At 38.4% G+C, this 25453-nt stretch overlaps 1 pseudogene; it reads right to left on the bottom strand.

The window, feature by feature from the left end:
* Positions 1-24253: 24253 nt before the first annotated feature.
* Positions 24254-25106, bottom strand: LOC101703185 (centromere protein Q pseudogene; annotated as a pseudogene).
* Positions 25107-25453: the final 347 nt, after the last annotated feature.

Genomic DNA, 25453 nt, shown 5'->3' on the forward strand with positions numbered 1-25453 from the left:
CATGATAGAAATCTAAGACTTTTACCCTTAAATGAAGTAGTCTGGTTTTACTGCTGAAAATACATCTTTTGGAAGAGACTAGCTGAGATTTTTTTTTTCTTTTTTGGTGGGAAGAGGGTGTGTCTGTAATACACAGATATGTTCATGTTTTAGCTTTCTAGACTGGGAAATTTCTTTGAGTAGGCTTTTAGCAATTCATCTTGGTGTTTCTTCTGTATCTCCTACAGTGCCTGTGTGTTGTGAGTGCCCAGAATAGTTAGGTATTTTTACAAAGGAGGGATGATGTCTGAGGAGCTACTACTCGCTCAAAATTAGGGTGTGAGGCTTGGCACATCCTAGAATTTATTTTCTGTATCAGAAAGCTGGTGCTGATCATATTCTTATGTATTAATACATTTTCTATTACTAATAGCACAACACCATAGACTGGTTAAGTAATAAAAAAAGAGGTTTATTTTGGTTCACAGTTGTACTCCAAGATCCAGGGGCCACTTCTGGTGATGGCCTTCTTGCTGGCAGAGTCCTAAGGAAGAGGCTCAGGATATCATGTAGCAAGAGAAGGGGACTCTCTCTGTGTGTGTGTGTGTGTGTGTGTGTGTGTGTGTGTGTGAGAGAGAGAGAGAGAGAGAGAGAAAGAGAAAAGAGAGAGACCTCTGTCCCTCTTCTTATAAAGCAACCAAAATGAGTCATGGGATTCTATCTTAATGACTTTATCTAATCCTAATCATCTTCTAAAGATCCCTGTTTCCACCCTCTTATACATCACAATATGTTAATACAAGTGTAATTTTAACCCACAATACCTTTTAGAACACAAAGCCATATCTAAACTCTTGGATTGTGTTTCTTTGACATTTCAGGTTTCTTACTTATTTTGAGTGTGTCTTAAATTATAAGACAGTGCTTCTAGGAGCAGTGTGGAAAGGGAACTACTGGGTTCCAGGAGAAAGTGCATGTCTTCATGCCTGTTGAATTTCACTACACTTTTTGCTTTTATAACAGTGTTCTAGCATGAATATTTCTCAGTTTCAGGGATATGGGCAGTTATAATTTCTTTTCTCTTGGACTTAAACTTATCCTGTGTCTGAAGTGTGTGTGTGTTTGTGTGTCTGTGGTATATGTATATCAGTGAGAATGAAATAGAAATGTGTTTGATTCTATTTCTCAGGGGTCCCAAGTAAGTGGTATTTGGTATACATTTGTAAGTGTTAGACTTTACAGCTCTTCGTTTTTTGACACAAATATTATGGTAATAGGCAGAAAGTAATCCTGCCTGAGTTTTCTTCTTGGTAACTCAGAATTTATAGCTTGGCTTGGGCCATTTCTTGGACAAACTCAAGTCCTAAGAACAAAGGATGTTAATTGTTCTGTACAGTTCTAGGTTGTATTTGGGCAGAAAATAGTGATTCACTGTTTTCATCATTTAAAACTATATTGTCTTGGCTTTCTTTTGTTGGATTTCAACCATGATAGTATCACTAGGCTGGGCATTTCGCCTCTGTTATTGCTAATTTTCATGGTTATTTTGAAAGGGACATGTTAAACCTATTTTACAGATAAGAAAACCTCAGGTTTAGGAAACAAAGCAATTGCTGATGGAATGTAAATATTTTAATTTCTTTCATCTTCGGTAATTAAGATGGAAAGAAGAGTTCTTTGTTTCCAGGAGGGTGAATGATAAATGCTACATTTGGAAACTGAAGCATTGTCAGGGGACCAAATCCCAAGTAATTCCCATATTTTGTGCTTGTACCTCCAAGACATCAGAAAACTTGTAGCCTTCACTGGAATAGAATTCAGATTAAAGTCTTCATTTCACTGTCTTTAGAAACAAGAAAGCATTTGTTCTTTTGGTGGCCAAGCTTTCTGTGTAGAAAGTTCTTATTTTAATAGTACTTGTAGTGGTTTCTGTTTCCTGTCGATTATGCATATTATTGTAGTCATAGGAGTATATAAGCCTGTGGGTTTGTTGGTACAAATGCCTGCCTTTGGCAAATGAGAAATTCAGATGAAGGAGAAGCAGTTGACTTGCTGTGTGATTAGATCTCCAGATATCAGGCTATGATTTTAGAAACTGAGCAGTGCCATGTGAAATGATGTCTAGAAGTATTCAAATACTTCCTAGTAGCACTCACTTTCTAAATTGATTGCATAAACATGAAATGTGTAAGCTTTTTTAAAGAAAATGCACAGTATTTCTGGTAGTGGGCTGATTACTTATCCTCATTGTCAAAGGGGCTTTAACATCACATAATGTTGGTTCCCAAATTGGATTGCTAGTACACAGTGTAAGAGGTCTGGACACTGTTCTCTAAGATCCTGTCAAGTATGGTCTATGGGACCAGCTGTATATCACCTAGGGGTTTGTTAGAAATGCAAATTGATTTTTACCTTTATTCTCAACCTCCTGAACTATAATATACATTTCAGCAGAATTCCAAGGTGACCCATATCCACATTAAAGTTTGAGAATAAGTGCTCTAAGGCAGTGTTGCTCAAACTTGAGTGTGCTTAAGACTGACCCCAAGTCTTGTTAAAATGAAGGCTTCTGTGCCAGGAAATTGATTGAGTAAGCCTAGAGGACATGCAGAGTTATACTTTTCCTGGACATCTTGCAGCATTGGTTGGATGGCCCCTTGGGGCTATGATATTTTAGATAATATTTGGATGGTTGCCTCCAGGAGGTTAAGATCCTATACACTCAATTCTGGGTATTATTACCCAAGACTGAAGGTGGACTTCACAGTAATTCCACATTTATTTATTGAAAAGTTACCCCACAGAGTGCTAAGGTTGATAGAGAACTCTTTTGTAGTCAGTAGAAGTGAAGATATATATATATATATATATATATATATATATATATATATGTATATCTATATGTATATCTATATATATCTATATAAAGGTAAATAGAACAGGGGAATCATATCCAAACATTTTCCAGTAAACCATTGAATGGATTGGCAGATGCTTTGCCCTCTTCATCCATTAAAAAAGAAAACAATTGCACATCTCAGCTTTTCTAAGACTCCACTTCCTTTGAAGAACTCTGATTAAGTTCTTATTCCTTTTGTTGCCAAGTAGTATGCAGCAAACACATACCAGAACTCAGTAGCTGAAATAGCCATCCGGTTTTTCCCTTTTTAAGTGGATTTAGAGCAATTCTTGGGCAGCCCAGGCTTGGCTGCCTACTACTTTGCCTTCAGGCACTTTTTATGTGCTTATCCATAGCAAGCATAGGTGCCCTTGAGGCTCGAAAACAGTCTGTTGATCAATGTGGTCAGGAAGAACAGACTGCTACCCTTAGAAGACTGCTAAATCCGTGAGGATGTGAGTATTGGATGGGTTTTAATAGGTATGTTTGTATTCTTGTCAAAACGAAAACTCTTTGAGTTGAAATGTATTAATGTTTTGTGTCATGAAATTTTTAAACAGCAGTGGCACTGGAAAATTCACACATACTGCAAAGGTAAATTTCTTCTGCAGGATTTTCCCCCATAACATTTAACTATTATTTATCTTCTATGTTGGAATTAAGTGTTTAGTCTTAAAGAAAATAAGGAAAGATTCTTCACTACTTGTAGTGGATGGGATATTTAGCAAACTCTGTTTTTTTGTTTGCAGGTAAAGTTTGAGTATGTGAGATTTTTGCTCATTTGCTCTTAATTTTCAGCTAACTCCTTTAGTGATAAAAAGTAACTCATAGGTATAGAAACTTCTGTAACAGGTGTTAGGATTTTAAAACCTTTACTCATTATAAATTTATTTTGTTTCAGCTTATGCAGCTGTGCTTTTAGAGTAAGAGTTGAAAAAATTGCAAGGATATTTTCTGAAAAATGTGTCCTAAGAAAATCTGGGTTTTATGTTCCTTTTAGGGGTGGCATGTATATGTGAGTACTGTATTATGTAACAATACTATTCCAAAAAGCTGTAAGATAATTCTGGAGGTTTTATTTGAAGACCATGTAATTCAAAGAAAACCCATGTTTCACTGAGCATCCACTGCTAGGCTCGTCAGGTGTGGCAGCTGGCAGTTTCAGAAAATGAGTTATATTCTGTTTTCTTAGTTGAGGAAATAGAGGTACTAATTCTCAAGATTTATTTGCACAACTGAGATTTAAATTTGGGATTTGAACATAGGCTCTGTAACTCATTCTCAACATTCATTCTGTTCCTTGAAAGCTGGATGAAATAGATTTGAGTCTATGGGGGTGTTTAAGATGGAAATACTCAGGGTTTTCAAGTTTGGAATACATATTTTAATTTGATGGTTAGAATCTTGTGAAATAGGCAGGGTAGGTGCTAATACAGTCATTTATAGATGAGATGGAGCTTGAGCAAGTAAGAAACTGAAACTCAGAGGTTGAAGAATTTGCTGGCTACAACCAGGCCAAAGAGTCTGGGGTCACACTGGCTCCTCTTGGTCCTCTTCACTGCAGGCCTGATGTACTTTTTTTTGCCTAACTTACTGATTTGTTAAAAGTGCATTTAAGAGAGACTGAAGAGGTTGTGAAGCAGAGTATCTCAGGGTTATAACATTTCATAAAAAGACTTAACAAAGAATACCTTTATTTCCATACCTGTCTGATCACCCCTCCCCCCAATCCTTTGTCTTGGTTCTGATTTTTTCCCAATTTCCCTGCCCACCCTTCAACCCCTCCATCCCTCCCTATTTACAAAGACTTTGTTTCCATTTTTTCATTTTCTCATACTAATTCCATTCCTCTCTTTCCTTTCCCCTACCCTTCCCACTTCCGCTTTCCCTTTGCCCTTTTTTTTTTCCTATTTCACATTATCTATTATAACTTTTAATCTTTATTTACACTTTCAGTTTCTCACACTACAGGAACTTTTTGGTATTTACACGTGTGTCCTATTATTTCACTTAAGAGTATGGCCTCAATGTGCATCCAATTAGCTATAAATGTCTCTAATTTCTCATTTTTTATGGCTGAGTAGTACTCCGTTAAACAAAAACATTTTCTTTATCCAGTCTCCAATTGATGAGCAATTGGGCTGCTTCCAAGTTTTAGCTATTACAAATTGTGCTGCTATGAACATGGGTGCACATTTATCACTGTGGTATGATTCTTTTAATTCTTTGGGGAAGATCCCCAGCAGGGGAATAGATGGGTCAAATGGGACTTCCAGCCCTAGTTCTTTGAGTTATCTCCATACTGATTTCCACAGTGCTTGCACCAGTCTACTTTCCCACCAGTAGTGGAGCAGTGTTCCTCTTTCCCCACAGCCCCGCCAGCATTTGTTATTGGTTGATTTCATGACAGCAGCCATTCTTTCTGGAGTGAGGTGGAATCTCAGCTTTGTTTTCATTTGCATGGCTGGAATGACCAATGATGCTGAACAGTTTTTCATGTTTATTTGCTATTCCTACTTCTTTGTCTGAGAAATGTTTGTTCATTTCAGATGCCCATGTTTGGATTGGGTCTTTAAATGTGGGAGGTCTGATTTTTTTAAGTTCTTTAAAGATGCTAGATAGTAGACCTTTGTCTGAGGAACAGCAGGTGAAAATTTTTTCCGATATTGTGGGTTATCTCTTCACACTGCTGGTGGTTTCTCTTGCTGTGCAGAAGCTTTTTAATAGGAAGAGATCCCTCTTGTTGATTGATTGTGCTAGTTCAGGGGCAGCTGAGGTTGTTTTCATAAAATCTTTTCCTACACCAGTGTCTTAAAGAGTTCTACCTAACCTCTGTTCCAGCCAGTTCAACATTTCTGTTTTAATATTTAGATCTTTAATCCATTTTGATTTTAGTTTAATGCATGGTGAGAGATATAGGTCTATTTTAATCTTTGGCAAGTTGAAACCTAATTTTTGCAGCACCATTTATTAAAGAGGCTATCTTTCCTCCAGTGAGGGTATTTGGCTCCTTTGTCGAAGATGAGGTTGCTGAGTGTGTCTGGCATTGTTTCTGCATCTTGTAATCTGTTCCACTGGTGCTCAGGTCTGTTTCTTTGCCAGTACCATGCTGTTTTTATCACAGTAGCTTTGTAGTAGAGTTTCAAGTTGGGGATTGTGATACCCCCTGCCATGTCTCTGTTGCCTAGAATTGCTTTTGCTATTCTAGCTTTCTTCTTGTTCCAAATGAATATTTGGATTGTTTTCTCAAGGTCCGTGAAGTATGGTGCTGGGATTTCAATTGGGATTGCATTGAATCTATATAGCAGTTTTGGAAGTATGGCCATTTTCACTGTGTTGATTCTTCTTACCCAGGAGCAAGGGATGTCTTTCCATCTTCTGATAGCCTCTTCAGTCTCTCTTTTCAGGGTGCTATAGTTATCACAGAAGAGGTCTTTGATTTCTTTTGTTAGGTTGATTCCTAGGTATTTGAGTTTTTTTGGATGCTATTGTGAAAGGAATTATTTGCCCTATTTTTCTCTCAGTGAGTCTGTTGTTCGTGTGGAGGAAAGCTGTTGATTTTTGTGTGTTGACCTTGTAACCAGCTACTTTTCTGAATTTGGTTAAGTCTAGAAGACTTTTGGTGGAGTTCTTGGTCTTCTATATAGAGTAACATTTCATCTGAAAATAATGATAATTCGACTTCTTCATTTCCTATGTTTATTCCTTTTATATCCTTCTCTTGTCTAATTGCTGTGGCCAATGTTTCCAAAAGTATACTGAACAGGAGTGGTGGTAGTGGACATCCTTGTCTTGTTCCTGATTTTAGTGTGAAGGATTTTGGCTTTTGACCATTTAGTATGGTATTGGCTGTTGGTTTTTCATAGATGGCTTTTATCAGATTGAGGTAGAGACTGTCTATTCCAATTTTTTTGCAGAGTTTTTATCATAAATGCATGTTGGATTTTGTTAAATGCTTTTGCTGCACCTATTGAGGTGATCATATGGTTTTTGTCCTTGGCTCTATTGATATAATGTATTCCATTTTTTGATTTGCATATGTTGAACCATCCCTGCGTCCCTGGGATGAATCCCACTTGGTCAGGGTGTATGATCTTCTTGATGATCTTCTGCATTCTATTTGCCAGTATCTTATTAAGGAATTTTGCATCTATGTTCATTAGTGAGATTGCCTATAGTTCTCTCTTTCGGTTGGGTCTTTGTCTGCTTTGGGGATCAAGGTGATGCTTGCTTGAAGGAATGAATTTGGGAGTATTGCTTCCCTTTCAATTTCGTTGAAGAGTTTAAGCAGTAGTGGCAGTAGTTCCTCTATAAATGTCTTGTAGAATTTGGCAGTGAAGCCATCAGGACCTGGGCTTTTCTTAGTTGATAAATTTTTAATTACATTTTAAATTTCATTGATTGATATTGGGTATTTTACAATTTTTGGATCTTCTTTGTTCAACTTTGGTAATTCATAGTTATCTAGAAGTCTGTCCATTTCTTCTGTGTTTTCCATCTTACTGGGATATAGGTTCTCGAAGTAGGTATTGCTGATCCTCTGGATTTCTGCTGGGTCCAGTGTAATTTCATCCTTTTCATTCCTAATTGCATGGATCTGGGCCTTTTCTTTCCTTTTTCTGATAAGTTTGGCTAAGGGTTTGTCAATTTTGTTGATTCTTTCGAAGAACCAACTCTTGGCTTCATTGATTTTTTGTATTGTTCTCTTAGTCTCCATTGCATTAATTTCTGCTCTGATTTTTATAATTTCCTCCCTTGTATGAGCTTTGGGTTTTTCTTGCTCTTCTTTTTCTAGAAGCTTCAGGTTCAGCATCAGGTTGTTTAATTGAGCTCACTGTTTTCCTAATAAGAGTATTCACTGCTATGGATTTCCCTCATAACACTCCTTTCATTGTGTCCCATAGATTCTTATATGTTGTATTGTCATTGTCATTTAATTGAAGGAACTGTCTGATTTCTTTTTTAATTTCCTTTGTGACTCATTGGTTATTCAGAAGTATGTTGTTCAATTTCCATGTTTATGAAATTCTTGTGATTTCTTTTGCTATTGATCTCCAATTTCATCACACTGTGGTCTGATAATATACAGGGAATAACTTCAGTTCCTTTGCACTTACTTAAACATGTTCTATGAGGGAGTATGTGCTCTGTTTTGGAGAATGACCCATGTGCATCTGAAAAGAATGTGTCTTCTGATTTTGTGGGGTGGAACACTCTGTAACATCTGTTAAGTTCATTGTTCAAGAGTTTGATTGAGTTCTAGTATTTTGTTGCTTATGTTTTGTCTAGTTAATCTATTTGTGACAGTGGGGTATTGAGTTCCCCTACTACTGTCATATTAGTGCTTATTTGATTTTTTATGTCCGTTAGTATTTGTTTTATGTAGTTGGGCACACTAATGGTTGGTGCATATGTGTTTATGATTGTCATCTCTTCCTCTTGGATTGTTCCCTTTACAAGGATGTAGTGTCCTTCTTTGTCTCTCTTAATCATTGTTGGTTTGAAATTAATTTGATGTGCAAAGAGGTTAGCTACTCCTGCATTTTTGCGGGTTCCTGTCACATGGAGTATTGTTTCCTACCCTTTAACTTTCAGTGTATGAGTTTCTTTTTGAGTTAAGTGTGTTTCTTGTATGAAGCATATTGTTGGATCTTCTTTTTTTCTCTTTTGTTACTGAGGATCAAACTTGGGATCTTGTACTTGGAAGGCATGTGGCAGAACCACTGAGCTGAAGCCCCAGCCCTGGATCTTGCTTCTTGACACATTCTACCAGTCCATTTCTTTTGATTGGTGAATTGAGACTGTTAACATTGATGGTTATAACTGATATGTATTGACTTATCATTGTCATGACTTTTTTCTTTTTGTTGGATACTCCCCCTTTGCATTTAATTTCTTGTTGTGCCCATTGGATTCATTCTGCAGGGCTTCCTGGGGTTGTGATCCTCGTTTTCTTTTCCTAGGATATTGTCTAAAATTTTTTGGAGTGCTGGTTTGGTATTCATGAAGTTCCTAAGGTTCTCTTTGTCATGAAAGTATCTTATTTCTCTATCAATTTTGAAAGATAGTTTTGCAGGGTATATCAATCTGGCTTGGCGGCTGTTTTCCTTTAGAGCTTGAAATATGACACTCCAAGCTCTTCTTGCCTTGAGGGTTTGTGATGAGAAGTCTGCTGTGATTCTGATGGGCTTCCCTGTGTGTGTGAGTTGTTTCTTTTCTCTAATTGCTTGTAGAATTTTGTTCTTTTGTCAGGTTTTTGGAATCTTAAGTATTATATGCCTATGTGTAGATTTTTTTTGATCAAGGCTATTTGGAGTCCTATATGCCTCACTTAGCTGTATGTGAAGTTCTTTTCCCTGCTTGGAAAGTTTTCTGCCATCACTTCTGTGGACAGTTTTGTTTTATTTTATGTCATTTGAACTCTCTCACATTTTTTCATCGACTCTGATCAGTCTTATGTTACTCTTTTATGCATCATCTAGCAACTTCTGGATCGATTTCTCATGGTCTCTTACTATTTTAAAGAAATTTTTCTTTTCCTGGTCCCTAATTGCAATCCTATCTTCTAGATCTGAAATTCTGTCCTCACATTGGCTTCTTCTGCTGCGTAAGCTTTCAATGGAGTTTTTAATCTCCTGGAAATCTGTTTGTATCTGTTTTATGGATTCCATTTGTTTCCTATATTGGGATTCCATCATGTTCCTCAGCTTCTCTAGTTTTTTATCTGTGTCCTCTCTAGACTTAGTAATCATGTCTTGCACTATGGGCACAGCCTCTCTTGTTATCCAAAAAATTATTTCTGATTTCATTTTTTCCAGATCCTCTTTTGTTGACAGTTCAGGGAGTCCAGGTAGTTGAGTATCAGATTGTTCCATGTTGTTTCCCTTTGGGGTTGCTTTAGGTGATCTGGGAGTCTAGTTTTGAGACTTGTTTATGTGTCTTCTCATTTCAGTAGCTGGAGGGGAGGAGGTGATGTGTGCTGCTGGCACCTGTGTGGCTCACCTCCTCAGCACTGGGGGTGGCGGTATGGCATCCAAGAATGCCCCTCCCCAGCACTGAATGTGGCTCTGCTCCTCAGCACTAGGGGCAGTGGTATGGCGGCCTGGAAGGCTGTTGCTCAGTGCTGGGGACGGCACTGCTTCTTGGTGCTCGGGGTGGTTGTATGGCGGCTTGAAAGACTCCTCTGTCCCTAATCTTTTGTAAACTGACCAGGAGAAGCTGTATGATTCTGAGAACTGCATGGAGGAAATGTGTTAATGTTGGGTTCTAATCCAGTAATATTCTGTATTCATGACTTCAAAGTTTAATTTTCTTAGAAAAAAATTTTTTTCAATGCACTGCTCTTTAAAAAATTATGTATAGTATTTGTTCCAGTGAGTGGATCGTGCCCACTGTAAACGTTTGTTGATCTTTTGGCTTATGTTGTAGCTTAATATTTACATCATTAAGTTTTGTCTGCATTAATAGGTTTTGCTTACCACAAGAACATTTCTAGCCTCTTTGCCCTAAATATCTTTGACATTTGAAGGTTGTGTCACTGTGGACACTTGCGGTTTGATTATGATTCTTGCAGGGTGGGTTCCTTCTCCAGGGTGACTTTCATTTTGTTGTGACCTATCATACCTTCATATCTGGCTCTGTTTAGTCATGTGTGTGTATCTGTTCCACCCATGCATGGGAAGTGACTTGTCAGCCCTGTCCTGAGAGGCTGCTTGAGAGGGTTGGCAGTCTGACTTGGTCCTGCTGTGAATCTCTCAGGCTAGTGAGGGGCAACAGATGGTTGGGCTAAACTCAGTAAGCCCTTTATGTGGAGATGAAAAATGACCCTGGCTTCTGGTAAGTGGAAATAAGCTCCTGTGCACCTTTTAATCTGGTAAACAGGACTTTGAAACAAACACAGAATAGAGGAGGAGGAAACCCTTTCCTAAGGCAGTAGTCTGTCATTATTAGTATTTTTTGCAATTTTTAGTAAAAAAGGTCTTCCATTTGTGTTCATCTTTGTAGTCACTACACAGAGACTGCTGAGACTGAGAAATAATCCTGTGTACCGTTTGGGATGAAAATAATCTCTGTAAATGCCAGCAGTGCAAGGCAGGGCACCATTAAGATGCAGAATTTCCCTCAATCTTGCAAGAGCACCATGGAGCCCATGTAGTGAAAGCCCCTTTTACCTTGTCTGCCTCTCCTATAAGTCCTGCTGAAGTCTGGGCTTTCTGAAGTCCTTGTGCCCAGGCTATTGTATCTGGCCTGCGCTAATTGGAGCATTGGTATTGATTCAAGGACAGCCAGTGTGTAGGCTATCCAGTGGGTGACTTGGCCAGTTATAGAGAGTGGGAGCAAGTTATTGAAAGGCAAAGTAAATAAGCAGAATAGCTGTGTCTTGGTAATTGTGGCATACAACAACTAAGATCCATGAATCTGTGCTACCTGAAATCTAGTTGTTTTGCCCTATATGTTGTCTCCTGAAGCATTTTTTTTGGCTTGCAAAATCCATGTTTTTCATGTCAATCATTATAAGTGCAGTTAGTCTCCAGAGTAACCAGTTTGATTTTAGTACCAGCTCTACCTGTTCCTAGCTGAGGAGTTGTTTGATAAGGTCCTTAATCTTTATAAGCACTTATTTCATTCACTTATGAAATGAGACAAGTACTCTTCTAAGAATGTAGAAAGTTTTATAAATAACAGGTGAAACCTTTATCATAATGCCTGGCACATGGTACCTGCTCAAAAGATGTTAACTGTTACTGTTTCTATTGTTGCCAATATTACTCAGAGCATACTAATGAACAGACTTCTGTTTGTTGAGAGAACATAAAATCCAAGGACTATCATTGTCCAGTCCTAACCACTGGCATGATTATAGTGACACCTTTAAACAGTGATATTAAGTGATACAAAACTTTCCTTTACTTTTCCCACCCTTGGAACTCTGACGGACTACAGACCTGAGGCTGATTTCATCTACTCTTTCCACAAAAGGAACCTCCAAATCCTGTAGGCAATTACTAATATTTGCCATACCAGTATAAAATCATACAGTATGTTCCCTAAGTTCATGGACACTTTAAATGTCTTTTTGTCAGTTATTTATATAAACAAAAAAGGAGTTTAATGACATCCCTATGAAGTTTCTCAAATGGCTGTGGTTGTTCACTGAAATACACAAGTCTTTTTAGTGTACCTTTTTTTCTTTGATGACTGAGATTGTCAGGGTTCTCTCCTGTAGAGAACAGGACCAGGAGAAGGCAAACAGAGATGGTCTTTTATCTCTGGACTGCTCACCTTGGCTCAGTGCCCTACTGCTTGTGTACAAGGAAGAGAAGTAAGAAGTAATTATTAAAGAGAACTTCCCTACTGTCTGTGCTGTGAGCTCCTTCACAGCCAACTTTTTAAACAAGTGTCTTAATATTTCAGCAGATGGTGCTAAGGTTTGATAAAGCAGCCTACAGTATTCCCAGTTCATTCCCATATTTCTGAGTTCCTTGTAATTAGCTCACCAACATGGGTAAAACTAAGCTCTTATGTAACCTAAACTCACAGATCTTGGAAAAGGAGAAACATCTGGTGAGAGAAAAGTGCATAGCTTTGTTTTGCTTTCAGGGAGCCACCCCAGAGGTGAGTTTTATGAGATTAACAGCAGCTAGAAGTCATTGCAGTGGTGTTTTGTCACCTACCCAGTTGCTTCCAGATACAGTTGAGGTATTAGTTTTCATTTATAAAGCCCTTTGTCATTTTTGCCCTGAGTCTGGTTTCTCATGAAAATCAACTATTTGTCCTTGATTTATGATTTGTTCATTATCCTTTTTCCTGTATTGTACATATGTCTAGGAATCTCATGTAGAAAGTGTTACACTTTTAGAAACATAGTTAGACCTTGTAAGCAAATAAATAGTACATTCTTAAAAAGTGGCTGCAGACAGGCAGGTCTGTGCACGCCCTACCGAGGTCCTGAGTCACATGGAAGACACCTAATCACCCCGCTGCAGACAGGCAGGTCTGCCCATGCCCTACCTAGGGCCTGAGTTGCACAGAACACGCCGAATCAGCCTGCTGCAGACAGGCAGGTCTGTGCACACCCTACCGAAGTGCTGGGTCGCTTGGAAGACTACAAATCACCCCTCTACAGACAGGCAGGTCTGCCCACACCCTACCGAGGTCCTGAGTTGCATGGAAGACACCGAATCACCCCGTTGCAGACAGGCAGCCACCTCATTCCACACAACAAAGACGCAGAGGACACCAGACCACCAGACCAAGGTACTGAGTCCCAGTGTTCCCGGTCCAGAGGTAGGGGCTTCTGAGCTGTCGTCCCACTGATCCTGGTCCAGAGGAAGGGGCTTCCCAGTCACCATCCCTTCTGCTGCTCCCAGCCTAGAGGAAAGGGCTTTTGGGCCACCTTCTTTCCCACTGCTCCTGGCCCAGAGGAAGGGGCTTCCAGGCCACCATCCCTCCCAACACTCCCGGCCCAGAGGGAGGGGCTTCTGAGCCACCATCCCACTGCTCCTGGTCCAGAAGAAGGGGTTTCCTGGCCACCATCCCTACCGCTGCTCCTGACCCCTGTCCCACCTCACCCAGCTCAGAGGAGGTAATCTGTGCAGGTGCTAACAGCCCCCCGCCCCAGTCGAAATGAGAAAACATGTAAATAAGTCTCAAAACCAGACTTCCAGATCACCTACAGCAACCCCAAAGGGAAATGAGATGGAACACTCTGATACTCAACCACCTGGACCCACTGAACTGCTAACAAAAGGGGATCTGGAAAAAATGAAATCAGAAATAATTTCTCAGATAACAGGAGAAATTGTGCCCCTAGTGCAAGACATGATTAATAAATCTAGAGAGGAGCTCAGGAACATGATGGAATCCCAACATAAGAAACAAATGGAATCCCTAAAACAGATGCAAATAGATTTCCAGGACGTGAAAAACTCCACTGAAAGTCTACACAGCAGAATGAGCCAATGTGAGGACAGAATTTCAGATCTAGAAGATAAGATTGCAATTAGTGACCAGGAAAAGAAAAATTGCTTCAGAATTATAAGGGAACATGAGAAATCAATACAGCAGCTGCTAGATAATGCAAAAAAGAATAAGATAAGACTGATTGGGCTCAATGAAGAAACAGGAGAGAGTGCAGATGACATAAAAAATCTCTTCACAGAAATAATGGCAGAAAACTTCCCAAGCAGGGGAAAAGAGCTTGACATATAGATAAGTGAGGCATATAGGACTCCAAATAGCCTTGATCAAAAAAAATCTACACATAGGCATATAATTGTTAAGATTCCAGAAACACAACAGAAGAACAAATTTCTACAAGCAGTCAGAGAAAAGAAACAAATCACATACAAAGGAAAGCCTATCAGAATCACAGCAGACTTCTCAACACAAACCATCAAGGCAAGAAGAGCTTGGAGTGACATATTCCAAGCCCTAAAAGAAAACAGCCTCCGACCCAGATTGATGTACCCTGCAAAACTATCTTTCAAAATTGATGGAGAAATAAGATACTTTCATGACAAAGAGCACCTTAGGAACTTCGTGAATACCAAACCAGCACTCCAAAGAATTTGACACAATATCCTAGGAACAGACATTGAGGATCACAACCCCAGGAAGCAAAGCAGAATGAACCCATCTGGCATGACAAGAAATTAAATGTAAAGGGGGAGAACGCAACAAAAAGAAAAAGTCATGGCAATGACAAGTCAATACATTTCAGTTATAACCATCATTGTTTATGGTCTCAATTCACCAATCAAAAGAAATAGACTGGCAGAATGGGTCAAGAAACAAAATCCAACAATATGCTGCATACACGAAACACACTTAATTCAAAAGGAAACTCATAGACTGAAAGTTAAAGGGTGGAAAACAATACTCCATGCGACAGGAACCCGAAAAAAAGCAGCAGTAGCTATCCTCTTGGCCGATCAAGTAGATTTCAAACCAACACTGATTAAGAGAGACGAAGAAGGACACTACATCCTTGTAAAGGGAACAATCCAAGAGGAAGAGATGACAATCATAAATATCTATGCACCAAACAGTAGTGCGCCCAACTATATCAAACAAATACTAACAGACATGAAAAGTCATATATGCACTAATACAGTTGTAGTGGGGGACCTCAACACCCCACTGTCACAAATAGATAGATCAACTAGACTAAAAATAAGTAATGAAATACTAGAACTCAATTGAACTCTTGAACAAATGAACTTCACAGATATTTACAGAGTCTTCCACCCCACAAAATCAGAATACACATTCTTCTCAGCTGCACATGGGACATTCTCAAAAATAGACCACATACTCACACATAGAACATGTTTAAGTAAGTGCAAAGGGATTGAAGTTATCCCCTGTATATTATCAGACCATAGTGCGGTGAAAGTGGAGATCCATAGCAAAAGAAACTCAAAAAATTTCATAAACACGTGGAAATTGAACAACACACTTCTGAATAACCGATGGATCACAGAGGATATTAAAGAAGAAATCAGACAGTTCCTTCAATTAAATGACAATGACAATACAACATTTCGGAATCTATGGGACACAATGAAAGCAGTCTTTTGAGGGAAATTCATAGCAGTGAGTACGCATATTAGGAAAACAGAACGAGCCCAATTAAACAACCTCATGCTGAACCTGAAGCTTCTAGAAAAAGAAGAGCAGGACAACCCCAAAGCTCATACAAGGGAGGAAATTATAAAGATCAGAGGAGAAATCAATGCAATGGAGACTAAGAGAATGTTAAAAAAAAAATCAATGACGCCAAGAGTTGCTACTTCGAAAGAATCAACAAAATTGACAAACCTTTAGCCAAACTTATCAGAAAAAGGAAAGAAAAGGCCCAAATCCATTCAATTAGGAATGAAAAGGGTGAAATGACAACAGACCCAGCAGAAATCCAGAGGATCATCAATACCTACTTCCAGAACCTATACGCCACTAAGATGGACAACACAGAAGAAATGGACAGATTCCTAGATACATATGAATTACCAAAGTTGAACGAAGAAGACCTAAAAATTCTGAACAACCCAACATCAACCAATGAAATTGAAAAGGTAATTAAAAACTTATCAACTAAGAAAAGCCCGGGCCCTGATGGCTTCACTGCTGAATTCTACAAGACATTTAGAGAGGAACTGCTGCCACTACTGTTTAAACTCTTCAATAAAATTGAAAGGGAAGCAATACTCCCAAATTCATTCCTGGAAGCAAGCATCACCTTGATCCCCAAAGCAGAGAAAGACCCAACTGAAAAAGAGAACTATAGGCCAATCTCACTAATGAACATAGATGCAAAAATCCTTCATAAGATACTGGCAAATAGAATGCAGAAGATCATCAAGAAGATCATACACCCTGATCAAGTGGGATTCATCCCAGGGATGCAGGGATGGTTCAATATACGAAAATCAATTAATGTAATACACTGTATCAATAGAGCCAAGGACAAAAACCATATGATTATCTCCATAGACACAGAAAAAGCATTTGACAAAATCCAACATGCATTTATGATAAAAATCCTACAAAAAATTGGAATAAATGGTCTCTTCCTCAAACTGATAAAAGCCATCTATGAAAAACCAACAGCCAATACCATACTAAATGGTCAAAAACTGAAATCCTTCACACTCAAATCAGGAACAAGACAAGGATGTCCACTATCACCACTCTTGTTCAATATAGTTCTGGAAACATTAGCCACGGCAATTAGACAAGAGAAAGAAGTAAAAGGAATAAAGATAGAAACTGAAGAAGTCAAATTGTCATTATTTGCAGATGACATGATATTCTATGTAGAAGACCCCAAGAACTCCACCAAAAGTCTTTTAGCCTTAATAACCCAATTCAGTCAAGTATCTGGTTACAAGGTCAACACACAAAAATCAATAGCTTTCCTCTACACCAATGACAGACTCACTGAGAGAGAAATAGGGCAAATAATTCCTTTCACAGTAGGATCCAAAAAACTGAAATACCTAGGAATCATCCTAACGAAAGAAATCAAAGACCTCTTCTCTGAAAACTATGGCACTCTGAAAAGAGAGATTGAAGATGATATCAGACAATGGACAGACATCCCCTGCTCCTGGGTAGGAAGGATTAATATAGTGAAAATGGCCATACTTCCAAAACTGCTATATAGATTTAATGCAATTGCAATTGAGATCCCAGCAGCATACTTCATAGACCTTGAGAAAACAATCCAAAAATTCATTTGGAACAAGAAGAGACCCAGAATAGCACAAGCAATTCTAGGTAACAGAGATATGGCAGGGGGTATCACAATCCCCAACTTGAAACTCTACTACAAAGCTACTGTGATAAAAACAGCATGGTACTGGCAAGAAACAGACTTGAGGACCAGTGGAACAGATGAGAAGATGCAGAAACAACGCCAGACACACTCAGCCATCTCATCTTCGACAAAGGAGCCAAACACCCTCACTGGAGGAAAGATAGCCTCTTTAATAAATGGTGCTGGAAAAATTGGTCTTCAACTTGCCAAAGATTAAAACTAGACCTGTATCTCTCACCATGCACTAAACTAAAATCAAAATGGATTAAAGATCTAAATATTAAAATAGAAACTCTGAACCAGTTGGAACAGAGGTTAGGTAGAACCCTTGAAGACATCGGTGTAGGAAAAGATTTTATGAACAAAACCTCAGTTGCCCGTGAAGTAGCACAAACAATCAACAAGTGGCATCTCTTCTTATTAAAAGGCTTCTAAACAGCAAGAGAAACCACCAGCAGTTTGAAGCGACAACCCACAGTGTTGGAAAACATCTTCACCTGCTCTTCCTCAGACAAAGGTCTAGTATCTCGAATCTATAAAGAACTTAAAAAGATCAGACCTCCCAAATTTAAAGACCCGATCCAAAACTGGGCAACTGAAATGAACAGACATTTCTGAGACAAAGAAGTAGAAATAGCAAATAAATACATGAAAAAATGTTCAACATCACTGGTCATTCGAGAGATGCAAAGGAAAACAATGCTGAGATTCCACTTCACTTCAGAAAGAATGTCTGCTATCATGAAATCAACCAATAACAAATGCTGGTGGGGCTGTGTGGAAAGAGGAACCCTGTTCCACTGCTGGTGGGAGTGTAGACTGGTGCAAGCACTGTGGAAATCAGTATGGAGATACCTCAAAGAACTAGGACTGGAAGTCCCATTTGACCCTGCTATTCCACTGCTGGGGATCTTCCCCAAAGAATTAAAAGAATCCACAGTGATATATGTGCAGCCATGTTCATAGCAGCGCCATTTGTAATAGCTAAAACTTGGAAACAGCCCAAATGCCCATCAACTGGAGACTGGATAAAGAAAATGTGGTTTGTTTTTTTTTATAAAATGGAGTACTACTCAGCCATAAAAAATGAGAAATTAGAGACCTTTATAGCTAAGTGGATGCACATTGAGGAGATACTCTTAAGTGAAATAAATAGGACGCACATGAATAAATACCGAATAGTTTCTCTGGTGTGAGAAACTGAAAGTGTAAATAAGAACTAAATGTATAATAGGTAATGTGAAATAGGAAGAAAAGTGGCAAAGGGGAAGGAAGTGGGAGGGCTAGGGGAAAGGATAGAAGGGAATGGGATTAATATGAGAAAATGGAAAAATAGGAACAAAATCTTTGTAAATAGGGAGGACTGGAGGGGTTGAAGGGAGGGCTGGGCAAGGGTGAAAAATAAGAACCAAGAGAGACTATGTAAAGGTGCAGATTTCCAATGATAAATGTCATTATATTGTATACCTAAAATGCACCAATGATTAGAATGAATAATGGATAATGTAAAATAGGAAGAAAAGGTCCAAAGGGGTAGGGGTAGTGGAAGGGGCAGGGGCAAGGAAAGAAGGGAAAGGAAAAATGATGAGAAATGGAAAAAATGGAAACAAAGCCTTTGTAAATAGGGAAGGTTGGAGGGTGTGAAGGGAGGGCTAGGAATGGGGAAAAAATAAGAACCAAGATGCATTATGTAAAGGTACAATTCCCAATGAGAAATGTAATTGTGTTGTATACCTGCAATGTACCAATAAAAGAATTTAATACAAAAAAAAAGTTATAAGGTGAAATTTAAACTAAGTGCTTTACCACGTTAGGATCAGTGATACTATGTTCCTAACATTGTGGCTTTTTATACTTTCTTTGTATAAGGAATTCTTTCTTCCGTGGCTCACTGAATAATCCTGGGTGTATAACTGTCTCCTGATTGATGTGTGTGACATAGCATCATTTGCAGAGATTTTTAGTTTTTTAAGGTGACCTTTTCTTCAACCTTGATGTTGAAAATGGTTTAAGTACTATTGATGGCCTTTTTAGGCTCACAAGAGACCCCATGCAAGGTTTTGGGAACAAAAACAATTATTAGGTGGGAATTGTAGTATCATTAATGATAGGAAGAGTGCCTGTAGACTGTGCACCATGTTTTCTGATGAGAATTTTCCTTTGGATCCAAATATATGACTCAGAGAAAGTAAGGAAAATTTTTTCCCCAGTGATTTTTTTTCTCCCTAATTCACCATTGTGTCTGCTTCTAATAGCAAATATTTTCTTAGCAGACTTTTGTTCAGTTATTTTTTTTATGTATATATTTTAAGACTTTCTGTAAATCAGGAAACTTGTTATATGACTTGTATATAGTTCTATTCAATCCCCACAATGATACAAGTAGCCAAGTTACTATTTTGTTTAATAGACAAGGGCCCTGAGATTACACAGGGAGTAATGGTAGAACTGGGATTTAACCCCAAATTTCTCAGATTCAGAAGGCTGTTTGCTGAAATTAAATGAAAACAATCTGTCAGCAATTGTTTCCCTTAACATCTCTGCTTCCAGTTACCTAACTTTCCCTCTTGTCTCATCTTAATTTTATCCCTTTCCTACTTACGAACCAACATTCTGTGCAATGGAGTATTAGGAATAGAATAGGGAAAAACATCAGATTTGAGTTCTAATTAACTTTGCTAATTTATCAATGATTGCCAGAGAAGTACCCTTTAGAATTAACAAGGTCAGGGGATAAAAAATGAGTTAGTGTGGTTAATGAGGAGGAGAAGTGCTGCTGTTAGCAGATCAAGAAGTAAATACTACACCTCCTACTTTGTGTATGTGAAAGACTATCAGAGTTTTACTTCCTTCATCTCAGGGAATATTTACTGTCAGGAGAGTGAACATATTTTTTGAAATCAGGTCCCTATATGAGGAGTTGTCCTTGTCTTTATCCTTATAATCATATGCTAGCCTTATAATCATTGGAGACTTTCTCTTTCATGGGCAGAGTTGGGATGCTTTCTTGACATTTTGACAAAGATTAGATACTTGAGGTTCTAGGTTTGGAACCTAACATTTCCTTCCTGAATGTTAAACAAATTCAAATAGCAAAGGTACTTACTCCTAAGGAATCCTCTTTGGCCAGATGGATCAGGGATATATTTCCAAAATTAGTGCTGCACAGAAAATTCTTTCTGATGGACTAATTCTTCCTCTCTCTGAGGACCATCTGTCTCATGGGCAGAAGAAAAATGGGCATCTGTTCAGATTTGCAGGGTTGCCACCTGGACTTGTTCCTATAGTGTTTCCAAGCAGAGGATTGGGATGTCTGTTGGCCAACCCAAAGACATAAGTGCTGGGGTCCTCAACGAGGAATTTTAGAATCGAGAGAAAAATAATTTTTACCCAGAACCCGCTTTTGTATAGCCATGCAAATTCACCATTCTAGTTGAGGGGTTGATAAACTATATCTGTAAAGAGGTAATACTTAGGCTTTCTGGCTGTATGATTGCTACCACAATTATTCATCTCTTCCATGTAGCACAGAAGCAGCCACAGATAGTGTAAACTAGTGATTGTGGCTATATTGCATTCAGACTTTATTTACAAAATGGTGGCCACAAGGATTTGGTCTTCAGGTTGTAGTTTGCAGACCTTTCTTCTAGACCATAAGAATTCAGTATATTTGGGAGATTTCCTCATTTAAGGACCTATATTTGTGCAGCGTAATTGGCAACAGTGATGTTGTGAAATTTGTATCTTTTGGTTTTGTAGATTTGGTTTAAAGTAGTTTTGTCTTCTTCTGCAGTGTTCACTGTTACTCCCAGATCTGGTTATTTGGAAGTAATCTTTTCATCAACACAAGAGCACATGGAAAAACTGTCATGCTTATGTTGGGCTCCCAGTGGAACACCAGGTGCCTTTGAGTGTCAGAACATGTCCATTTAGTTGAGCTGCTTTAAAACTGCATGCGTCTAGCTTGGTGCTAGGACTTCGTTAGTATACTGAATAAAGTTAATCATGTTGAATAGACTATTCTTTTACTTCTAGGCTTTGCGTCTGTGTGGGTTGGAGTTCTTCCTCATGAAACTAACAATTTCCTTGTGATACTGTGGGTGGTTCAGCACATTACAATCAGTGATGGATTCAGGCCCAGTACCTTTGTTCCCTTCTCCATTCTGGCTCTGAAAGGATACATTGAGGAGATAAAGCTGCAGATGTGAGCCACCAAAATAAACACATTTATGACAGAACTGATGCTTCCTGTTTCTTGGTTGGGCTTAAATTCTTTACATCCAGACTGATGGTTAAAAATCTAGGCAAGTGAATTAGAAATTGTATACAAGCTGGAATGTGAATACCAGTCAGATGTTTCTGTATTATTTTGCATCATTTCCTGTCCCTTTATTTTCCATGGGAAGGGGGTGGTAATTGTGCCCATCTGAAAGTTCTGCTTTTACTGCCCAATTTAAAGAATCAGTGCCTTGTTAAACTTTTCCAGTATTTGCCTTTTTATTTTTAATCAGGAATATGCTGCAGGGAGACACACTAACCTTTTTTACTAGGCTATTGAAGGACAATATTAGCACTTCTGCATTGGCTTTGAGGCATAATTTTTTGATCAGTGTGTCAAACATTAGGCAACTACTTGTGCTTCACTTAAGTAGCTCAGTGTTGGAGATATATGGTAACTTCAAATCCCAGCAGTGCCTTATGCACTTGAGAACTTGTTTGGATAGGAGAATTCAATGTTAGACAACAGAGAAGAATGAAGAATAGAGAAAGAACTGTGGTGAGATAAACAGGTGTGAATACTGACTTGTTTTCCATCTTATTCCTACTCTGGTGATCTGTAAGCCTCTGGAATTTATGTGGTAGTATCATGAAAAATACTAGGTGAAGTAATTGCCTGTAATCATCTAATTTGTATATTATATTGACTCACTGTCTTTTCATATTGATAGATATTTGTGAAGTCCTTGAAAGGACGAGTAGCAAAGGTTGCTAAGAGCAGAGGAAGTAAAAGGAAGAGAGTAGAGATAATTATGGGAATATACAGGTTTATTTTAATATTTTTCAGAATTGGAAGAACCTTTCTCATAATTTTCAGAATTGCAGGAAACATTATGAAAAATGAGTAAATAATTACATATACGAGTAAATACAGTAGTATTGGGTTAATAAATTAGTTCATTTTTTCATATATTGCAAGGATTTAATAATGAGATCATCAACTTCCTTAAGAGAATGAGCAAGAAAGATAAGCAGAAAGGAGTTTGCAGTATGGGATGGTAGGACACATGTATTAGGGAGCTGTGAATGAACAAAGAAAGGAGAAGCACCTAGCTTAGATCTGAGGAGAGAGACCAGTCTTCTGCCAGAAGTAACATAGAAAGTGAAACTCAGAAAGATGAGAGAAGAGATATAGCTGTGTACAGTTGAGAAGCAGGAGAGGCATGGCATCTGCAGAGTGGAGCTATGCAAAAGTCAGGAAGTAAGAAAGAAACTTTCCAGTAGTTCCTTTTAAATAGAATATATGGACAAGAGAGAGAAGAGTGAGAGACAAGGCTTACATATATGAACAGAGGGCTAGATCTTGATAGGCCTTGTACACCAAGTTAAAAAGATGAGATTTTCTCTCCCTACCCCCTTTCTAGGGACAGTGGAAGAGTTTTAAGCCAGAGAGTAGTATGGTTAATTTGAATATTTTGGAGGGGGATTAGATTACAGATTGGGGAAAAAGATCTAGAAGATCAGTTAAATGATTGCTGTTAAGCAAATGGGAAATGATGGTGTCCCATTCTAACATTTGTCCAATTAGCAACCAGTGGCTGTGGAATCTTAAAAAGCCTTATTTGAAATCAGCAAGGAAAGGAGACAAGTTTGAGATGGTGGTGAAATTTCTGACCTGGTTTCATTACATGTTTAGTTGCGTTTTTTTTTTTTTTAATTGCAACTATTTTATTTTACAAATACCTTACAAATGATTTTTTATTATAAATTATTTTTGATATATTTAAGTAATAATGTACTTATATATAAAAACTTATCATCACACATTCTAATTGGCTATGGGCCACTTTGTTGGCTTAGCATATAATCCCCTTCTTCCTACTGCTGAAATCTGGGTTACAAGAATCTGCCTATCTTGCTGCTGTCCAAGAGACACATTTTGGTAATCCCAAATTTGTTGGCTTTTTTGGTTTTGTTTTGAGAAGGGTCTCATTTTGTAGTTCAGGCTGGGCTTGAACTCACTAGGTAGCTCAGGCTATCCTTGAACTTGCAGAGATCCTCCTGCCTCAGCCTCCCAAGTGCTAGGATTACAGGCATGCACCACCATGCCTGGCTGTCTGCTTTCTTTGGTCTCTCAGTACCCTACCTTTGGTGGCTGGTTCTCACACACGGGGTCTTCTCAAAACAGTTTTTTTGGGGGGGTTGGTTTTAAGGGAATAAATGTACTTTGATTCCTTTTTAGTGATTTTCTTAAGAATATGCTTTGATGACAGTAGAAAATAAATATTTCAAACAAGCAAAATAAAAACTTAATGCCAACTTCAAAGTTGAAGGAACCTGGACAACTTTAACTATTGAACAAGATTAGGGAGTTAGGTAAGGGTAGGGGCACTTGGGGATTTCTCAAGCTCTGTGTAACCAGACAGAAAATGGAAGCTCTCAGCTACAGATTGCGTGATGGCAAACACTCTCATGTTTATGCTATAAGCACTGCACATGGGCATGTCACACACACAATGTCACAGTGTCACGACTCTTCTGTGCCAACACATGGTGAGCTCCCAATAGCCGTCACGATTTATCGGAGCATAGCTATTCCTGTCTTATGTTTTAGGCAAATAACTGTGGTACAGCAATATAAATATTGATTTTCTAGATTTTGTAACTGCTAAAGTTTTCAGGACTACATTAGATGCTAATGATAAGCCTATACAGGCCAATTTTAAAGTGCGTATTAGAGGATAATAAATCCTGCAGAAGCTTCAGTCTCTTTAACATCATACAGCTTCACAAATTTATAAACATTAAATTAATAGGAAACAATATTAAAAAATTCTCTAAGAAGCATTTAGTTTCTTATAGGCTTCTTCAATGAACACTGACATGTTCTTTATCTGGGATGAATTATGAAGAACATCCAAGTCTTTTAGAAGAACATTCTGGTTTCGAATTAGCATCAAAACTTCTTTCTGCAGTGTGGGTGCTTTCAGACTGTGCCGAGAAAGCTCTGGGAGAGAAAGTATGTTACATCTATCCAGCTAAAGCATCTCTTTTGCCTTTTCCTCCTCTTCCTCTATCTCATGTGTCAGAATTTCAATTTTGTTTTTTAGACTCTGACTATTCCCAGTCACTGACTCCGTAGCCTGTACCATTTTATCTATTTCTTCCTACAATAATGCCAGACCTTCTTCATTATCTCTGTCTTGTGCTCTTTTCATTTTCAGTCGACTTGTCACATTAGTTAAATATTTCAGCTTTGGGGGAGGGGCTTTCAGGATTTCCCACAGTTGTAGCAACCTTTTCTTCAGGCAGTTGAGATGATACTGAATTTGTTCTTTTTCTTTAATTTTATTACTCAAAATTGCTATTATTACTGTTTCCATCATAGTTTGCAAATGCTCCCTCACACTCTTTGAAAGAGGTTGCCAGGTTTTTCTCTTGTTAGATGCTATCTTTATCTGCTTTAGATTAATATGATTTGTTTGTCCTGCAGAAGACATGTGCTTTGGATTTTTACTTCTTTTTATCGTGCTTCTTCTAACCTCTTTCTCTGACAACTCCACTTCATCATCAATGTTTCTTTTTGAATTTTTTTTTAATTGTTGAGACTTTTTCTTGGAAGCATGTGCTTTACCAGGCATCTTGATCTAAATAGTCCAATTATGACGCTTTAAAGAGAAAAACTCGACTGATTCTTCTTTTTTTTTTTTTGGTACCGGGGATCGAACTCAGGTCCTTGAGCTTGCGCAGCAGGCGGCGAAACCACTGGGCTAAATCCCCAGCCCTCGACTGATTCTTCTTGAATGTGTCTGAAAACCACACTAAGGATCTCGCACCCAAACAACCAAAACGCCACAGGGACCAGAAGTAGGCGGGAAGAAAGCGGAAACCCTTCTAGTTGCATGTTTTTTTGAGATGTGTAATACTGAGAGAGACGAGGTTGGGGCAGATGAATTGATGGTATATCATCAGAACCATTTTAGCTGTTTGGGAAGAGGACCAAGTTGAATTCATCTAAGGTGGGATGTACATAAAGA

The sequence above is a fragment of the Heterocephalus glaber genome, unplaced genomic scaffold (genome assembly GCF_053883595.1).
Source record: "Heterocephalus glaber isolate CG9 unplaced genomic scaffold, H.glaber_assembly_v1.0 deba00001481, whole genome shotgun sequence".
Lineage (NCBI taxonomy): Eukaryota > Metazoa > Chordata > Mammalia > Rodentia > Bathyergidae > Heterocephalus > Heterocephalus glaber.